The sequence below is a fragment of the Oryzias melastigma genome, linkage group LG19, assembly GCF_002922805.2.
Source record: "Oryzias melastigma strain HK-1 linkage group LG19, ASM292280v2, whole genome shotgun sequence".
Classification (NCBI taxonomy): Eukaryota; Metazoa; Chordata; class Actinopteri; order Beloniformes; family Adrianichthyidae; genus Oryzias; species Oryzias melastigma.
The window spans coordinates 18,687,737-18,704,667 of record NC_050530.1 but is presented as its reverse complement, the minus strand read 5'-3'; the positions used below and the strand labels follow the sequence as shown (position 1 = coordinate 18,704,667).

Genomic DNA, 16,931 nt, shown 5'->3' with positions numbered 1-16,931 from the left:
AAGTATTAGATGCAGCCAAGATGCAGATTCCTGCAGTGTTTCACATATTTTAAGTGCATCCAAAGCTAAATGTTGTTACTGGTCGCAGTATTTAATGGAGTCCCATTAGCTGCCTGTCATGCAGCTAGAGCTCAGCTGCATTACAGCCAGGATCGGGAACCACTTAATGCATTAACCGGAACCGTAACCGTAATCCTAACTTTTCCTCCAGGTCCGTGCAGCCAAGAAAAAAAGTTCAGAAGTGACTGCAGTATTTAGAAAAGTACATGTGAATACCGTTGTCACTTTCATTTGGGCTAAAGCTAACTAGAATGAAAGACACGTCTGATTATTACTGTCTTTATCTTTATGACCTGTTAGTTGTGTTTCAGTTACTCCACTTTAGAGTGTTTACAAATTTTTGTCAATATAATTTTCACCTCATAGATTTGTTTTAAAAAAGAAGTTAAAATTGTGAAATTTAAGCTTGTCCTCTGTTCTGTTTACCCTGATCTTCTTTCATGTACTCTGTGGTGGTCTCTGTATACTGCCTCTGACTCCACTGTCAAAAACCACAGCTGTCTTTCTGCCCGGGTCTGGGCTGGTGTCATATTCTGATCCCCTCACTGTCCGGGGTCGGGGGAGACAGATGCTGGTGCTCGAGCTGCTCTGCTGACAGCGGACCAGCCAACAGGAGCAGACAGGATGTGGGCAGAAGCTCAGATAGACGTGTGTCAGTAGACAGCGGGTGACACTGGAGGATGCCCATGTGGTGGGTGATGCTAAAGCTTCCTGAAAGTATCAGAAAGAGAGGCTCTGTGTGTGAAAGGGGATGCAGAACACTACAGGAAATGTCTGGCACTGCATTTCCACAAAATCTGCATGGGACGCACAAACATGCTTGTAAACAGAAGGTTTAGAGCATGGATCGATTATTGGAAGTGGATTTAAAATATATACATAGTACCACACCTTTTAGAGGATTAAAAAAAAAGTTTCTTTCTGTTACAAAATTATTTTTATACACTTTTTATGCACTTTAGCTCCTTTATGAGTAAATAATTGGATTTAAGGTTTTGTCTTCTCTTATCTTTAGACATTAATAGTGTTCCCAAAGGAGGCGTGGCTTCAATTAAATCTTCAGCTCTGCAACTGCCTTGTGAGATGGGTTTATTTTGAAACAGAGAGTAGTCGTGTTACTCACAGCTTTGCAATGTCAGATGTAAAGCCACTTCGTGACTGCTGGACTTGTACCCATCTTGGTTGAACTTGATGTTTCTTGAAATTGCTATAGTGGAGGACAAATTTGTATATTTGTTGGACCATGTTCACTACAGTTGGTACAAAGTTAGTGATCAGCTGTAAATAAATCAAAAGATCAAGCTCAGTTTTGAGTGTAGATTTGATTCATATTTAAAAATTACTATTATACTGTTGAATATTTACCTGTAATAGCCTAAGAAAAGATAAAAGTTTTTGAGCGACTCTTTGTATTTTTTTAATTTTTTAATTAAATTTAATTAATTAATCAATTAATTCTAAACCACAGATCAAAATGAAAGCAAAAAGTTTAACTTACTGTTTTGTAGATATGTTTTTTAAATGTGTGTGTGTGTTTTTTTTGTAAAGTTAGTCAAATAAAAGTCTCCACAAGTCCTATATTTTGGTAAATTATACTAAAGTGGTTAAAGTTTTGAGCAAATGCAGTTTGAAACAAATAAAAATGATTAAGAATTATGTGCTTTGTGCCTCACTTCTTAAAAATGAGAATAAAAAGCTCAGTTTATTTTTAATGTTTTGATTTTTGTTAATATATATACCGGTAATTGGATTCTACATCAATGTTGTATATATTTGACAGTAAAAGGAGAACTGTGATGCACCAAAATCCTAAAAAAAAAATCCTATTTGACTATGTTGCATTTTATTTTGAAGTTACTCTGCTGCAGCAGCAGGGCCTCAATTGACAAAAGGTGTATTTTATTTTGAAATGAACTTGTGTGTGCTGCTTTCAAAGTAAAGCAGTTATATAAACATATAGATAGTGTTGTAATCCAATACTGTATTGTAATATGTAAAAGCTACTTTACTTCAATATTTTTTATTTGCCACGAAAACATGAACATTGCGAATCTTCTAAACAATAACGTTGGACTTTCCGGCTCTCGCTGGATTTCGGTCTGTAAGAAAATGGGCCAAATGTATCTTTTAGTACTAGAGGTTGCAGATCTGTGATCTAAAAGAACAGTAAAGTGGATCTTCATTCTCATCCCAGGATTATAGATCATCTTTGGAATTTGATGACTTCAGATTTCAGTAAAGACACTTCCTCAAACACATTTGTGTTGCACATCAGCTGTCTTTAAACATTATTTTTTGCATTTTATTTGGGGAAATTGTATGTTTTTAACATGACGGATGTTTGTTTTTTACTTGTATTAAAGTCTGAACATAATTTTTGTGATGATTTGTTTAAGAAACACCTTGTGAGGTCTTACCACATGACTGACATGTGTCACCCATCAAATGGAAAACTGTGGAAAACCTTTTTTTATTGTGCTATTGTTCATTGCATGTGTGTGTGGGTGTGTGGGGGTGTGTGTGTGTGTGTGTGTAGCTGTGAGGAACTCCTTCAGCCAATCTCTGTTTGTCATCTGGCAAGCATACTCAATATAAGCACTCTAATTGCTCAGAAAATTACAGCTAACGATGATTGCACTTGACACAAGCTGACATTATGGTGACACCACAACGCTTCGTGCTCTGCAGCTCCTCCCCCCACAACCATCCTCATCCGCTCTCCTCCCCTGCCCAACACCCTCCTCAGGATGCTGCGGCGGCCCCCCTTGACCTGAGCCCTACCCCTGGTGACCGCTGCATGCCCTCTGCTTGTTAAAGCTGTCCAAAACAGAGATGTCCCAGAGTTCAGTCTGCTTTGGAATCGCTTTCTGCCACCCTTCATCTGTTCTCTGAACCGTCTGTGAAGCATCATGTGTGCATGGAGAACCCGTTTGCACTCAGAGGCTTTTTTGTGCTGCTTCATAGATGCTCTCTGGCTTTTAGAGGCAGAGATACTTCAATTTAGTGTTAAGAGATGTATTCCTAATCTGAGGACAATTTTCAAAGAAGCAGTTTAAGGAATTTGGAGCTAATTGGGGCGCCAAAATGGGTTTAAGTTAGTTGTAACTTCTCCGTTACACATGACAAAGAAACTTTTTCTCCTAGTGCGCAGACAAATACTGTAAATACATGTGTATTTGCTTGTGGATCTGAGTAATACCAACATGTGCACGAACGTGTCCATATAGCCTGGACCCTGCAGGCTGAGATGTGTCACCTCTTTGTCTTGTCAGTGTTAATGTGAGCATGGGCAGCCAGGCATGGAGCTGTGACAGCACACAAACCCCGCTGCACCCGGTCCTCACCCGCTTCCCCGCCTTCATCACAGCTATTAAATATCCTTTACTGTCTGGGCGTCACCTCTGGCACGCAGGATTTTTATTTAATTTCAGGTCAGAACCTGTCCGTTGTCGGCGCTCCGGCTACGATGCATCACAGCGGCAGAGGATGGCCGGTGGGCTCTGCTGCGGTGGCACAAGGGATAAACCGTGATAGCAGGGGCCTCACAGGCACAGCGCTCGTGGCTGGAAGACGGTGTCAGCACTCTGCTGCAATAACCTGTGGGGATAGCTTTTACAGCTACACCTTTTGTGATGGGTAAAGGAAAAAAAAAAGGGAACTGAGACTTGTAACAAGCACGTAGCTCCTAATTCTGTCACTGTGTGTCACAAGTCTGTCCATTAAGCCGGAACTTTCATCACATCCCTGCATGAAAAGACCCACCAAGAGAGTAAAAATGGGGACTTTGTGGCTGCTTGTGAAATGGGTAAAAGCTTGATGCAAAAGCAGACTCTGACCTCAGATTTTGGTCTGATAAGTTTTTATCTGAGCCGTGAATTTTAGCGATCACTTTCAGCACAATGAAAACAGTTGTCTGTGTGCTTTTCTTCTGGTAAAATGCCTCTTGATCTCTGACAGTACATGTGGTTCATCCAGCTCATTTCTTCTGTCGGTAAATTAATTGCTCAACCACACAAACTCATAGTCGGTGGATCCCACCCACATGCACGCTGATATGCTAGCTCTGTGGTTGGTGGTTCGAAAACACAGTCAGTGGAAGCATCATGACTCAGAGACAAGAGACCACTCATTAACATGTGGAGGAGCCCCCAGCACCGTCTCTGCCACACACACAACCGTCCAACACACAAAGGAAACTATTGCTGGTGGGATTAGTGTGACTGACCCGTCTGGCGGTCCACTGTTTCCGGTTGGGAACTTTTGAAACAACTTCCCAGAGAGGCGTTCCATCATCCCACTTACAAACACTTCATCTTCAGGGTAATTAGGGCTATACTAAGTCACCGTTTACGTTTTTTTTATAACATTTTCACAAAACATGAGGTCATCTTTGTGACTTTTTTAAAAACAAAGTTTGAACTTTTTTCGTTGTGGATGATTCAGAAGTCTGAGGCTGCATTGACATTGGGCATACATAGAACTATCTACAATTCAATTAAATTTTATTTATATAGCCCAATATCTCAAAAGAATTACCTCATTGGGCTTCACGTCAGTAATTTTACAGAAGCAGAAGGTCAGTCATAAAATATAAACAACAATTTGCCAGGACTATTAAAGAAGAATTAAATTATCTAATTGTACAACTACATATTTGAATAGAGTTCAGCCAGATAGGACTGGGGGACAGGTGGGGGCGAGGTCCACAGCAAAGATGAGCCAGAGGCATGGTCCACGGCAAAGAAAAGGAGCACAGGCGATCCACCAGGAACCTGAAATCTCTCCTGCTCCTCAGAGACGAGTGGGAAAGAGGAACAACATGTGAATCACACTGCACCAAACAGAAGCACAGAGAACTAAATAAAATAAAAAATAAAGAATAGAGGAGAGGCGAAGTTGGAAGAGGTTTGGTGAAAAACGCCAAAGCAGTGCAAATCTCACTCCAGACGTTTTCTTTCCCAGCTGTATTCCAATATATGAAAGACTTGGTGTCATAGGCCAAATCAGAATTCTTCCCCTACCCCTCTGGCTTCTCCTTACCCCTTCAACTTAAGGGGCAGTTGAAGGAAAAGGGGTGTCCAAAATACTCTTCTTTAGGGTAGAGTGAAGGGCCTTTGAGTTCTGTATCCCTCTGCTGGTAGGGTGTTCTGTGCTGTGGAGGAGAAATGGTTTTCTTTACGTGCAGCTCTGCGCTAACGTAGCTGACCGGCGACTATTGAGGACATCACAAGCGCAATAATGTCTGAATTTGAAGACACTATTTTTCCATAACTCTCTGTTTTAAGGGCTTAACATAGGGGAAGGGAGAAGCTGTAGAGGTGGGAGAAAAAATTTCCATTAAATGTAGGACTAGGTTGGCAAAAATCAATTAATCAATCTGAATCAATCTAAGCTTAATAGATCGATAATTGATCCATAAAAGTCAATCTAACACATAGTGCCAAAGTCCACTAACTTGATGCTAACTTACAATGAGATTTCCCATAGGGTGGCTCCATTTGTGGTCTCAAACACCATTTTGTGCTTATAGTTTCTTCTTCTGGAATAAGATGTAATGCTTTAACACGATCGCCACCTAATGGTGAAACTGAAACGCCCTTCAGGAGAGGTAGAACAATTGTTGGAGCTTCTCTGTTTAAGAATCCATGTACACTTTATGTGATTAAAAATCTCCTTATTTCACTAAGAAAAAATTACAATATGTGAACTGTATCAGATTAAAAGGAAAATCTTCAAAACAAATATATAGATTATTAATGTATTTCTAAACAAAGGTGTCTAAATGTGTAAACTCAAAATTGAATTGAGTTGAATTGAATTGTGTGGACTGTTGGCAATACCCAGCCCTAATTGAAGGTGTTTGGTTGAACAGCGAGGGCAGTGTGAATGTAGCTGTAATTGTGGTTCTTAAAAAAACTTGTTTGGTACCGACTTCATTTCTGTTTTTGTAGCTTGCATATTCTACGTAGTTTTTTATTTTTTTATTTTTCATTTTTACCCAAAACAAAAGATGTTTTTAAGTAAAGGTTCCTTTATCAATCTTTGCGTGGTTGTTCATAGAGAAACAACCCTACGTCTTATGACTCACAAAGGTATTCTCCAGCCCTCCATCTCTGCTCTTGGGGTCTCCTTTTCTGTGAAACAAGCCAGACGTCTTGAAAGGCGTTCATCTCCTTTCAGTCCCCACAGCTGGACCTGCAGCTCTGTTCTCCAGAATGACTAAGCTCCACAACCTGTCTCGAATGTTTAGCCCAGAAACCCTTTGGGGAAGCTCATTTCTGCCTCTTTATATCAGGAATCTTATTGTTTCTGACAGTACCCCCAGTCTGTATGCATGTGTAAGGATGGACACTTAGATCAGCCATTAGATCATGTCAGCTTCCCTGGATGTCATGGTTTTGGGGTTTTGTTTGTCACTTGATGTTTCTTAAGATTTTATTTCTGTATCTTGTGTTAGCTTTGGATATTGCTTTGTTTTGTCACATTAGTAGTGACCCAGATCAGTTATTATTTACTTGGTGTACTCTTTGCCTTTTCTTAATTGACTTCATGTGGATGTGACCCTGCTGTTCAGAAGATGCATTTTTATGTAAATGTTGGGCTTTGCGATCCTCCTGTTATCTAACCAGCTTGACTGTCTTTTTAGTTATCTTCCTATAAGTTTCCACTGGGGTTTGGACTAACCAACCTTTCTTTCTTTGAGATAACAAAGACTCTTGTTCTGAAGTGTAATTGTTAAATCATCTCTGGCATCTCTGGTGTCACTGCACCAGCAATGATAAAACTTCTTTTTTGTGTAGTTTTTCCAAAAACTAACATTCATCAGACCAATTTTCAAGTATTGTGAAGCTGTTGCAAAGCAGCAAATTAGTATTATTTGAAAAAAATAAGTTGCATAGTAGAAGCACATTGGGCTCAAATGAAGATGAACCACATAAAAAACATATTTCTAGCTTGAATTTTAAACATGAAGTTTGCAGTTTTCAGGGGTTTTAGTTTAGCTTTTCTGTCATCTTAATTATGCATTTTTTTCAAGTTTTTGGAATTGTTTGCAGATATTACAAAAAGAAGTAGCCTAAAAATAGAAATGGAACACTAATTTTAACAGCAAGATCACTAGAAAATTGTAAGTGTGTCTGTTTCACGCAGCAATTAATTTTACTTAACAAGAAATCAAAATATGGAGTTCCACACAAGCATTCAAAAAGAGAAAATAAGCTAAAAAAGCTAAATGCTGAATAAAATTACTTCAAATGTATTTCAAGGTTCAAAGTTTTTTATTTGCCATATATGCATCAACTTAAATTGAGACAAATTTGAATTCTTGTGCAAAGTTCAAGAGTTACAGTTTAGGTAAAGGAAAGAATAGGAATTTCTGTCCAAGTTTACATAACAGTATAGAGGCCCAAACATCAGCACTTTTTGATAAACCTAAGCAAATGGTTTTTATCTTTTGAGTTCTTATAACCCAATTGTGGTTGATTTTGATTACAGTGACAAACAACTAGTGTAATAGGTGGAATTATTGTATTTCGGAAGAAAATGTGAACAAAATGAGAGTATGATCTTATTGCAAGTTGGCCAATCTTAATAACTCCTCATAAAATCTAAAACTAGCATTTATTCTTGGAATACAAATCTAATTTTTTGTTTCCAAAATAATGACAAATAATGCCAGTCTAACTCATCCACTTTTATTGAATTTTAAAATAAGATTATTAAAACTGAGCCAGAAATTACAATGCAATTTGAGGTCTTTTGAATCTTAAATCAAATTTTTCTGAATTAAAAAATAATGTCCTTATTTCTAGATCCGAGCTCAATGAAACACAATTTCTCAAATGTACTGATTTTGATAAAAGCTTGGAAACATGTAAAGAGAAGTTAAAACCAATTAAAATACCTTAAATGTCTAAAAACAGGGTTTTAAATGGTTGCAAGTATCAAATAGTTTGCAGTGTTTTCATTGCATCAATCCTAATGTAAGCTTTGTTTCAGAAGAATAGTTTCAAACTGTAATTGTTTTTCATAATTAGTGTAAGAGTCCACTTGACCTGCCCTCTTCTCCTAAAAAAGTTTTTAATTCTTCCAGCTGACCTGCAGCTCTTCCTCTCAGGCCCCCCTGTCACTCATCCAGCCCCTGTGATGGAGGTGTGGTGGAAGAGGAGGTGCTGGCGGTGGTTGCTGGGGATGCGTGATGTGTTGTGACAGTGGGAGCCGGGGCTGGCGGGCGGTCACCATGCAGCACCATATTGCCGGGCTCCCCGGGGATGAGGGATCAGCATGCCAGCCTCGCCAAGAAGTGCTAATAGGCGCAACACGTCTTGCTTTCACACATTAAGGCAAGCGAAGGGTGACAGATCAGAGCTGTGATACTGCCGCCTGTAAGGGGGAAAAAAAGGGGCTGCAGCTCTCATTTGCTTTGTCTAATGATGAAAACTCCCCAAGTCAGGCAACACGCCCACCAATCACGGAGCTGATACGTCTGTGGACGCGGACATATCTCCATCTCACTCACTTGCAGACAGAAGCGCAGCCTCACTCTTCACAAGTGTTGCCAAACTCCATATTGTAACTGACAATAAAGCTACAAGTGTTGAAACGGGATCAACACTTTTTGAAGAACTACGTTCTCACACAGTGCAGTCGGGGTCAAGCGGGCTGCTGCCGGCTACAACACCTTTGTCAGATTTGTTACCAAAACCCACAGCTTGTATGTAGTCTGCTCCACTGAAAGTTTCCGTCTGGAGAGGAAATCGCAGCGCCTGTGCACCCACTCCTGTTACTTCCACCTGGGGGGCCATATGGTTGATTTGGCAGATTTCTAAGCACCTGCCCCCAGCTCTTTGCCAAAGATTTGATGTAAATTTCTTGTCTAAGAATCTGAAAGGCTAATAAAAGTTCAGTTTTCCGTTACCAGAAAGCTAAAAACACTGAGAGGCTAGTAAATGACAGAGAGCAGCTGTGATGCTAGAGAGCCAGGTGTGCTCATGGCACAGAAGGAGGAGGGGGGCAGGAAACCACAACTCAAGACCTGAACACAAAATGTGACTAAAATACCCGGAAGATTAAAAACCAAGAACATTTGATCAGAAGCGGCACCAATCCTAACACACAGGAAGTGAACCTGTCTGAAAAACGATTTCTGCAAAATCTAGTCGATGCACCAGCTGCAACAAAAGCTAGCTCAAAGTCCCACTCTGATCATCTTTTGATCTCTTTTCAAAAGTGTTCCCAGTGGTCTTTTTAATTATTACACTGCGTTTAGATAAAATCCAAAAAACCTGTGTCGTTTTCTTGGACATTGTCTCTGCAGAGCAGCAGGAGTTGATTTCCCATCATCCCTTTGTTTACACTCTCTCCTGCTTGCTTACAGCCCCTACAATCCCAAGCCAACACTAGCGGCGCAACAAAACTGTCAAGCAATATTTGAGGTATCCAGCTGTCCAGCTTAGAGCCCCATGACAGTTTGGGTGAGGAAATGAAGACGTACATGGATCTAGTCGTCAAGTGGATTTATCAGAAATGAAGTTAGAAGGGAAAATGTGGCTTGTAGTAGTAGCTTACAAGCTTTTTCAACTGAATTAATGTGTCTGCTCCTGATTCAAATAATTTGAAAAAAAGAAATACTCTGAAATGCAGTTTTAATTGTAAATTCATTTATATATGCCCTCTATCATCAGAAAAATGCCTCAACATTTTAAAAACACAATTTTAATTGGAGTGGGTCTTCAACAGATTAGCATCACAGCTGTCACTGAAAACTCAGAAATACTACTTCCTAAATGACATATCGTAACACACGATCAACAGGAATCAGCTGATTCTGAGGCATAAAAAGCTGCTTTTCATATCAGCTTTACACCAATATCAAAAGCACAGTTCCAAATCAGCTTATTTACCCTGATCGTGTAAACACTTTACTACTTGTCATGGCGGCGTGACGAGACAGACCCAGACGCTGGAACCCGGAAGGATGACGAGAGGCAGAAGTGGTTAGAAAAAGGTTTATTGTCCGTAGAGAATGTGGAGTAGCGGCCGGGACTTGGAATGGAGTTGCTGACTTGGGATGGAGAGCGAAGACCGGCGGTGGACTGGAACGGCAGGGTGGAGCAACAAGGTGAGTTCGGCGGATGGTGCGCGGCGTGGAGTGACTTTGACGTGGCAGAGTAGTCGAGACGTAGCTGGACCCAGGTCGGCACGTGGATGATGAAGACCTGGAGACAGAGGAGTACTACGGTGAGATGTGGCAAAACTCATGGAGAGCATAAGCCTACTAAACATAAGAGGCCAGGGTACTGCACCGGGTAAGGTAACAAACTGGCAAAGAATGCTGGGGAAGGCTCCTCTTAAGTAGGCTGGTGCAGAGGTGATGAGTGCCGACAGCTGGGTCCAATTAGGAGGCGGAGTAGGAGCACAGGTGCACCGTGACACTACTGCTTTTTTTCTGCCTCAGAATCCACTAGAATTATGTTAATTGAATAAATGGTTGAAGAGTTACAGAAGTCAAAAGAATGTTAACACTGGTGCTATATCTCTAGTATTAAAGAGTTAAAATTCATCACCATGTCCCAGACAATTTTACTAAAGTAACAAGCTACGGCTAAAAGTTGTAAAATGAAAAAGCAAATCTCCAAACTGCATTTCCATTTTCTTCATCAGCCGCTTAATCTGTGACATTCTTTTTTTTTTCATTTTATTAAATAGATAAGTAATGCAGTTACATTGTGAAAATGAAAAACCATTTTTCAATTATGAGTCACAAATGCTTCCATACATTTGGGGTTCCGCGTTCAAAACTCTCACATTCTTGCGTCCCATCGCAAGTCCATTCTTTGGCTCTACTTACAGATCGGATGTTCATTGAACCAGTTGAACTTCTAACTACTAAAATGTGAAACAGCTTAACTTCGACCAATCAGGAACTTTGGTAGTGACATATGGGTAACTTCCTTTCTGAAGCACAGAAGTGCCAACCGTTTGAAAATTCATCATGTAGGAGAAATTAATAATCGTGGTTTGTTCAGGCCGAATTTGATGACATGAAGTCTTCTATATAATGGAATAGAGCTATGAAAGAAAAAGCCTGGAGCAAGATTCACGAGATTTGTCCCGTTTTGACATTTCACACCAAACCTCTTTCAACTGTGAATACATTTGCGGTCAAATGATTGTGATAAGGAGTTCAGAACATAAAAGCAGGCTTTTAAGATGCAGGATGATGGTGCGTCTTCTTATTTGAGGTTAACCCACATTTAGCACAGAAATATCCCCAACGGTTTAGAAACCGCAGCCAAAACTATTGACAGGTAATCACCTCAAGACTGTGGTGGTTAAGATACTTCTAAAAGAGGAAAGTAGAGGAGAGGATTATCAGGAGGTGCATTATCATAAAATGTATGAGATGATGACCATATTAGTTCCAGAGATAAACTCAGAAGTTTCCTAAAAACATCAGAAGGAGCTCTGTCCAGAAAGATGCAATCCTTGATGCTGTGAAGACACTTAAAATAAGGGAGTTCTGGTAAAAGACTTGAGGTTAAAGGAAAGCTGCCCACATTAGAGTTGGGGTGACAGAAGCCCGCCTTACAAAATGTCTCAACCAAATAAGTTTGTGGCTTTTGTGGTTTGTTTGTTAGTCTTTTTTTTAAGTAAATTTGCCCCATTTTTTTTTTTGACAGATTGACATGAATATTTTACCAGAAAGGGGACATGACCCAACTTACAAGCAATTAACTTTTGATGTTTATCCAATTTCAGATCCGACTTCAGTAATATTTAATGGATCCAGACCAGAGGTGTGTCAGATCTACTTTTAGCTTTAAAAGCAATAAAACAAGAGATCAAAATAGTCTTAGAAATGACAAAAGTGCCAAGCAAAAGTATTCCTAAACAAGACAATAGCAAAGTTTGACTGTTACGAGTTATAATATTATGGATAAATAAGCTGGAAAATAATGCCTGTCCCTTCAAAGACCTTTGCTGTGATCTCTGCAGTATCATTCATACTCTGGTTGCTTCGAAGAAGGTCATTTCTTTCATGCCACTGGACCAAAGATGAACTCTCTGGTGCTCTCTGTTTGGCAACTGGGAGGATGCTCTAGTGAAGACCCTTGTAGTACGTCAGTGGCTGTCTGCTCTCGATCAAATATTTAAGTAGAAGGCGGTGCTGACAGTAAGAGCTGGTATCTAGTGAAATAGCTCCCATTTAATACAGACTCTACCATCCAGCATCCAATATTGATAGTGTGTTATGAATAAAAACATGCTTACACCAGTGTGTGCACCGCATTCAAGCAGTGCAAGAAGCTAAATGTTTGAAATGGGATTCTGCGGGACGTCTAGGGTCTGAACATTAAAATGTTAATGCCAAATTATAAAAATTAGGTAAATGATTTATGGGAACGGGGGCTCACCTCTGTGTCACCCCAATGCTTGATACAGGGCCAATCTGGAGCTCACCAGAGATCACATGATCACTTGCAGAAAAATATTTTAAAAAACAGCATTCTCTGTTTAAGTGAGGTGACATTCTGCAGAATAATGGATGAATGTAGTTTACAAAAGTTGAATTCAATCAGTTTATCCATGTGGATTGCTCATTATAAGATGGTATGCAGCCAAAAACATTTCAGAGAAATGTTGACAAATCTTCAGTTTTAGTCAGCTATGTTGGCTTACAGATAGATTTGACTGTATGTATTATATTTCATGAAATACAGCATCACTAATTCTAAAATATTTTAATTGCAAATTTAGTTCAAAGGATAGACAAACAAGTAACTGAGAGGCTGCAGATTTAAAACTGTATCCCTATTGAGTGTTGTGGTTGCTTCACACAATTCAAGTGAAAGACAGTAAAGCCTTTCATTATCCTGCATGGTACCATAATAGTGAGTACGTGGGGTAAATAAAAAAGTATGTAATTGTGTCATTGCAAGTTACAAGTTAAGAGAAGAGGTTCAGTACTGTTCATCATAGACACACCTCAACTGTAAGAAACAGAATGTATAAATAGAAAAATAAAAGGAAATTACTTTTTATGGTTTTCAAAGCATCTATTCATGTACTTTTGTAGTAAAAAAAAAGTATTTGGTCAGTAATAAATGTTCACATCAATACCTTGTAATGGTTGGTATGGACACAGGTCAACCATCTCCTGTTAGTCTGTACCCAGTTTGCATTGTAGCTGCTATTTTGGTCCATTCCTCCATTCAGATCTTCTCAAGAGCTTTGATGTTATAGGACTTTTGCTAGTAAAGGGTTTTGTGCCAAATATTTTTTTATACTTTAACACAATGTTACACCTTTATACTTTCCAATAACACATTGATGTTGATTGTTACATTAACCCACACAGACCTTCAGACCAGTTGGAACCAGTTAGGGGGGCTTTAAGGACCCAATTAGTACTTTTCCACTGAAAAAAAATGAAGCTATAAAATGTTCTTGCTGGCAGGAGGAGGGGCATGAGCATTGACCACTCATGACGTAGATTGGGTGAAGACGGACATTTAAGGTATTAAAGACCTGAGGAGATTTTTATTCGTTCGAGAAGAATGTGGTGACCATCTTTAGTGCCCCCAATGATAGACATTGGCCTGAAGCCACACAGGGCCTACCTCGCGGTAAATATTTATAAAATCCGTTTTACAGGGTATTGTCTGTCATGGTGGCAACAAAGGAATACTCTGTGTGACTCTGATCCAACTTTTTTTTTTTAAAAAGACTAAATTCCAATTGAATTTTTATGGTAATTTTCTTCCTCATCAACACACACACAGAGGCTAGCAGGGGCTTTGTACACTAATATGTGGTCTTCCAACTTCCTGCAAGTATTTTGTATTGGATTCATGTCCAGAGATAATCTAGATAGGCCTGGACATGTGCTGTCTTACGCAGAGGGACCTTTGGAGGTCTATGACTTAAATCCATGCGCTACTACTTTTGTTATCGGAGTTCCAGCTCTCTTCAGGTCATTGACCCGATTGCCCTGTGTGGTTCTAGGCTGTTTCTAGGTAGAGGGAGATGGTCAGTGATCCTGTATAACTTCTGCTTTCTAATAACAGTTAATCTCTTCTCATCAACTTGCTTATTGCAGATTGGTTTCTTTGAGTTGTTCAGGTCTACAGTCTTGTCCCTAGTATCCTTTGACAGCTCTTTAGTCTTTGTCATGGTGGAAAGGTTGCAATCTGGCTGCTTAAGGGTGTGGACAGATGTCTTTTATATAGAACCAGTTCTTACAAGTGACATTGGTACAGATGATCAGTGGAGGACAGAAGAGCTTCTTAAAAAAGAAGTAGCAGGTCTATGAGGCCAGAGCTAAATATTTATTTTATGCTCTATTATGCAAATAAATTATTTAAAAATCATTCAGTGGGATTTCCTGATTTTTGTCCCTTTTACTTTAAGGATTGTGCTCCTGGATTTGGTTTTGTCAGTCATATTTCTTGGTTTTGATTGTTGTGTGTTCTGAATTGTCCTCGTCAGTGACACCAGGTCACACACAGCTTTCTTCATTTAGCTAATTATCCTCAGTGTAAGTGTTTGGTTTTCAGTTCTTCATTTGTGCCCATTTTGATCTACCTTAGTTTTTGGCATTTTGGAAGTTATTTGTCGAAGGTTTAAGTTGGTAAGCCTGGTTTCCTGCCTTTTGGATCCTAAATCACCGGTTCCTGACATTTTATTTTTTGTCTCTCGTAGTTGAAGTGTCCCAATGGTGAACTTTGCAAACCTCTATTAACTTTTTAAATGGGGCAACTTATCAGATCCGGACTTAAACTTTATGGAACTTGAAAGGACTTCAAAACATTGCACATTTATTACTATCCCTCATCCCCCCAAAATGTGACTGTTTATTCTAATTAAGCATAAGAAAGAAAGAGTTAAAATATACTTTTCTTTTATTGCTGCAGGAGAAGGTTCATACATTTTTTAAATAAATATCGACTTTCTTTCCAGATTTTCTCCGTCCTGTGAAGGGTCTCAAGGCTTCGCCGGGGCTGTCATGAGAAAGAGATCAGGCCACACAGAAAACCACAAACACACTCAACAACAGTTTACCTGACATGCTTCTGATCAGAGAGAGGAGACCAGAGAAGCCAGAGCAAAGCCATGAAGGTACAAGACAACAAACTCCAGATCATCATCACTGTGAGATCAAGCTGCAGAACAGCACGTCCTAATACAGCCCAGAATATTTATTCTCCAACAAAATGGAAATGATGTTTCATTGTATTTGGATGCTGGTTGAAAATACTTAATGTTATAAACGTTTGTTTGGGATTCTGCATTTTCAGATTCCTATTGAATTCAATGGACTTTTACTTAAAAATGTATTTATTTTGAACCTGTAAGTAGATAAAAGTGCACAGAAATCTCATTACAAAGATTTTTTCAAGCCAAAACAATTTAGGAAAATCTTTCACTTAAACAGGTGAACACATTTGTCTGTACTTTGATTCCAATCTGTTTCTTTTTTTGTCGTTTATTCATAATAGGACCAGCTAAAATCTCAACAAGCAAATACGGCTCTACATCCATCTATCTATCCATCCATCTATTCATCCACCCCCTCCGCCCCCCTCCCTTCGCTGAAGCCCCTGGGGCCATGTTATGCTTGCTGAAGCGCTGTGTTGTGAGCGAGCGCGCTGCCTGCCATCAATATGGGTGAGTTACAGAGGTCAGCGGTTCAAACGCAGTTCACCGCCTCATGCCGACTCCAGCTCTACCTCTACCCGTGCGGTTTGGTGAAGTGTTGGAGCGTGTAAGTGCGCGTTACATCTGTGCGCAGATGCACAAGTGTCTGGCTGCATGCGTGCGCCTTTGTCTCCAAGCATGAAAATTATACCATCTAGCATGCATGTTTGGGTGTCATCACACTATGCATTTCTCAGCATGTGTGCTCAGTGTCTTTAACTCAGCACTGAGAATCTCCACCTCCTTTCTGCCAACCAGCATAATGAAGAAAGTGTCAGTGGGGCACATGGGGCACTGATTCCTGTTAGAACCGCAGGTGGTAATTTTTCTCCTGATCAGCTGAATCTCAGCTTAAAGGGCCTATATCCCACAAAACCAACTTTTTTATGTTTTAGGTGTATTATAATGTTAATTCCCCAAAAACAGCACTATTTTGCTCCATCTCTAAGCATACTTTTAAAATCTCTGAGCACCAGCCCTTCTTAATCCACGAAAACAAATCCTCACATTGTGACATCACAAGGCGGGGAACAGCCCCTTTACGGGAAGAGTCCATCAGTCCCCCTGGGCAAATTCACACGATTTCTCTGCTGAGCTAACAGTGATTGACAAAACGTTATATTTTATATGCACATAAATCTTTACAAAAGTTCGGATATTGTTTGTTTTTGTGGATGGAACGCAGACACGTTGCCCAGGCTGGACCTAGGCTGACATCATGAAATGGGCGGCACCCACAGATAGTGAAATCTGGTGCCTCAGAGATCGCGGCGTCCTACTTCTGGGTAGGAAAAAGAGCTTGTGAAAATAACTATTTCATATATAATTCATTCTATAAGTACCAAAGGTATAATATTATCATATATACCATCGTCATCAAGTCTTCTGCAGAGGGGACGATGCCCCTTACCAGTGCATAGAGCCGACTACATCGACCAGATAGACTATATACCAGGATATAGGCCCTTTAATGATTTTCTGAACTTCTAATTGTATGAACCAAACGGATCAGAATAGGGTGCACTCTTTCAGGTATCCATTAGGATTTGGATCAGTCTTTTAGTAAAAAATAGTGAGATTTTTAACCCAAAGTGAAAAGGAAATTAATGCAATAAAAGAGAGCACAATCCGGTGCTTTTGTGGGACGGTCCCAAGTTTGGGTAAATGCAGTT

The 16,931-nt window shown here is 39.8% G+C and overlaps 1 long non-coding RNA gene across 1 annotated transcript; it reads left to right on the top strand.

Moving 5' to 3' along the window:
- Positions 1-14,612: 14,612 nt before the first annotated feature.
- Positions 14,613-15,723, top strand: LOC118600147. Its single transcript, XR_004949705.1, has 3 exons — positions 14,613-14,692; positions 15,022-15,180; positions 15,561-15,723. It is a non-coding gene; the product is annotated as an uncharacterized LOC118600147 (long non-coding RNA).
- Positions 15,724-16,931: the final 1,208 nt, after the last annotated feature.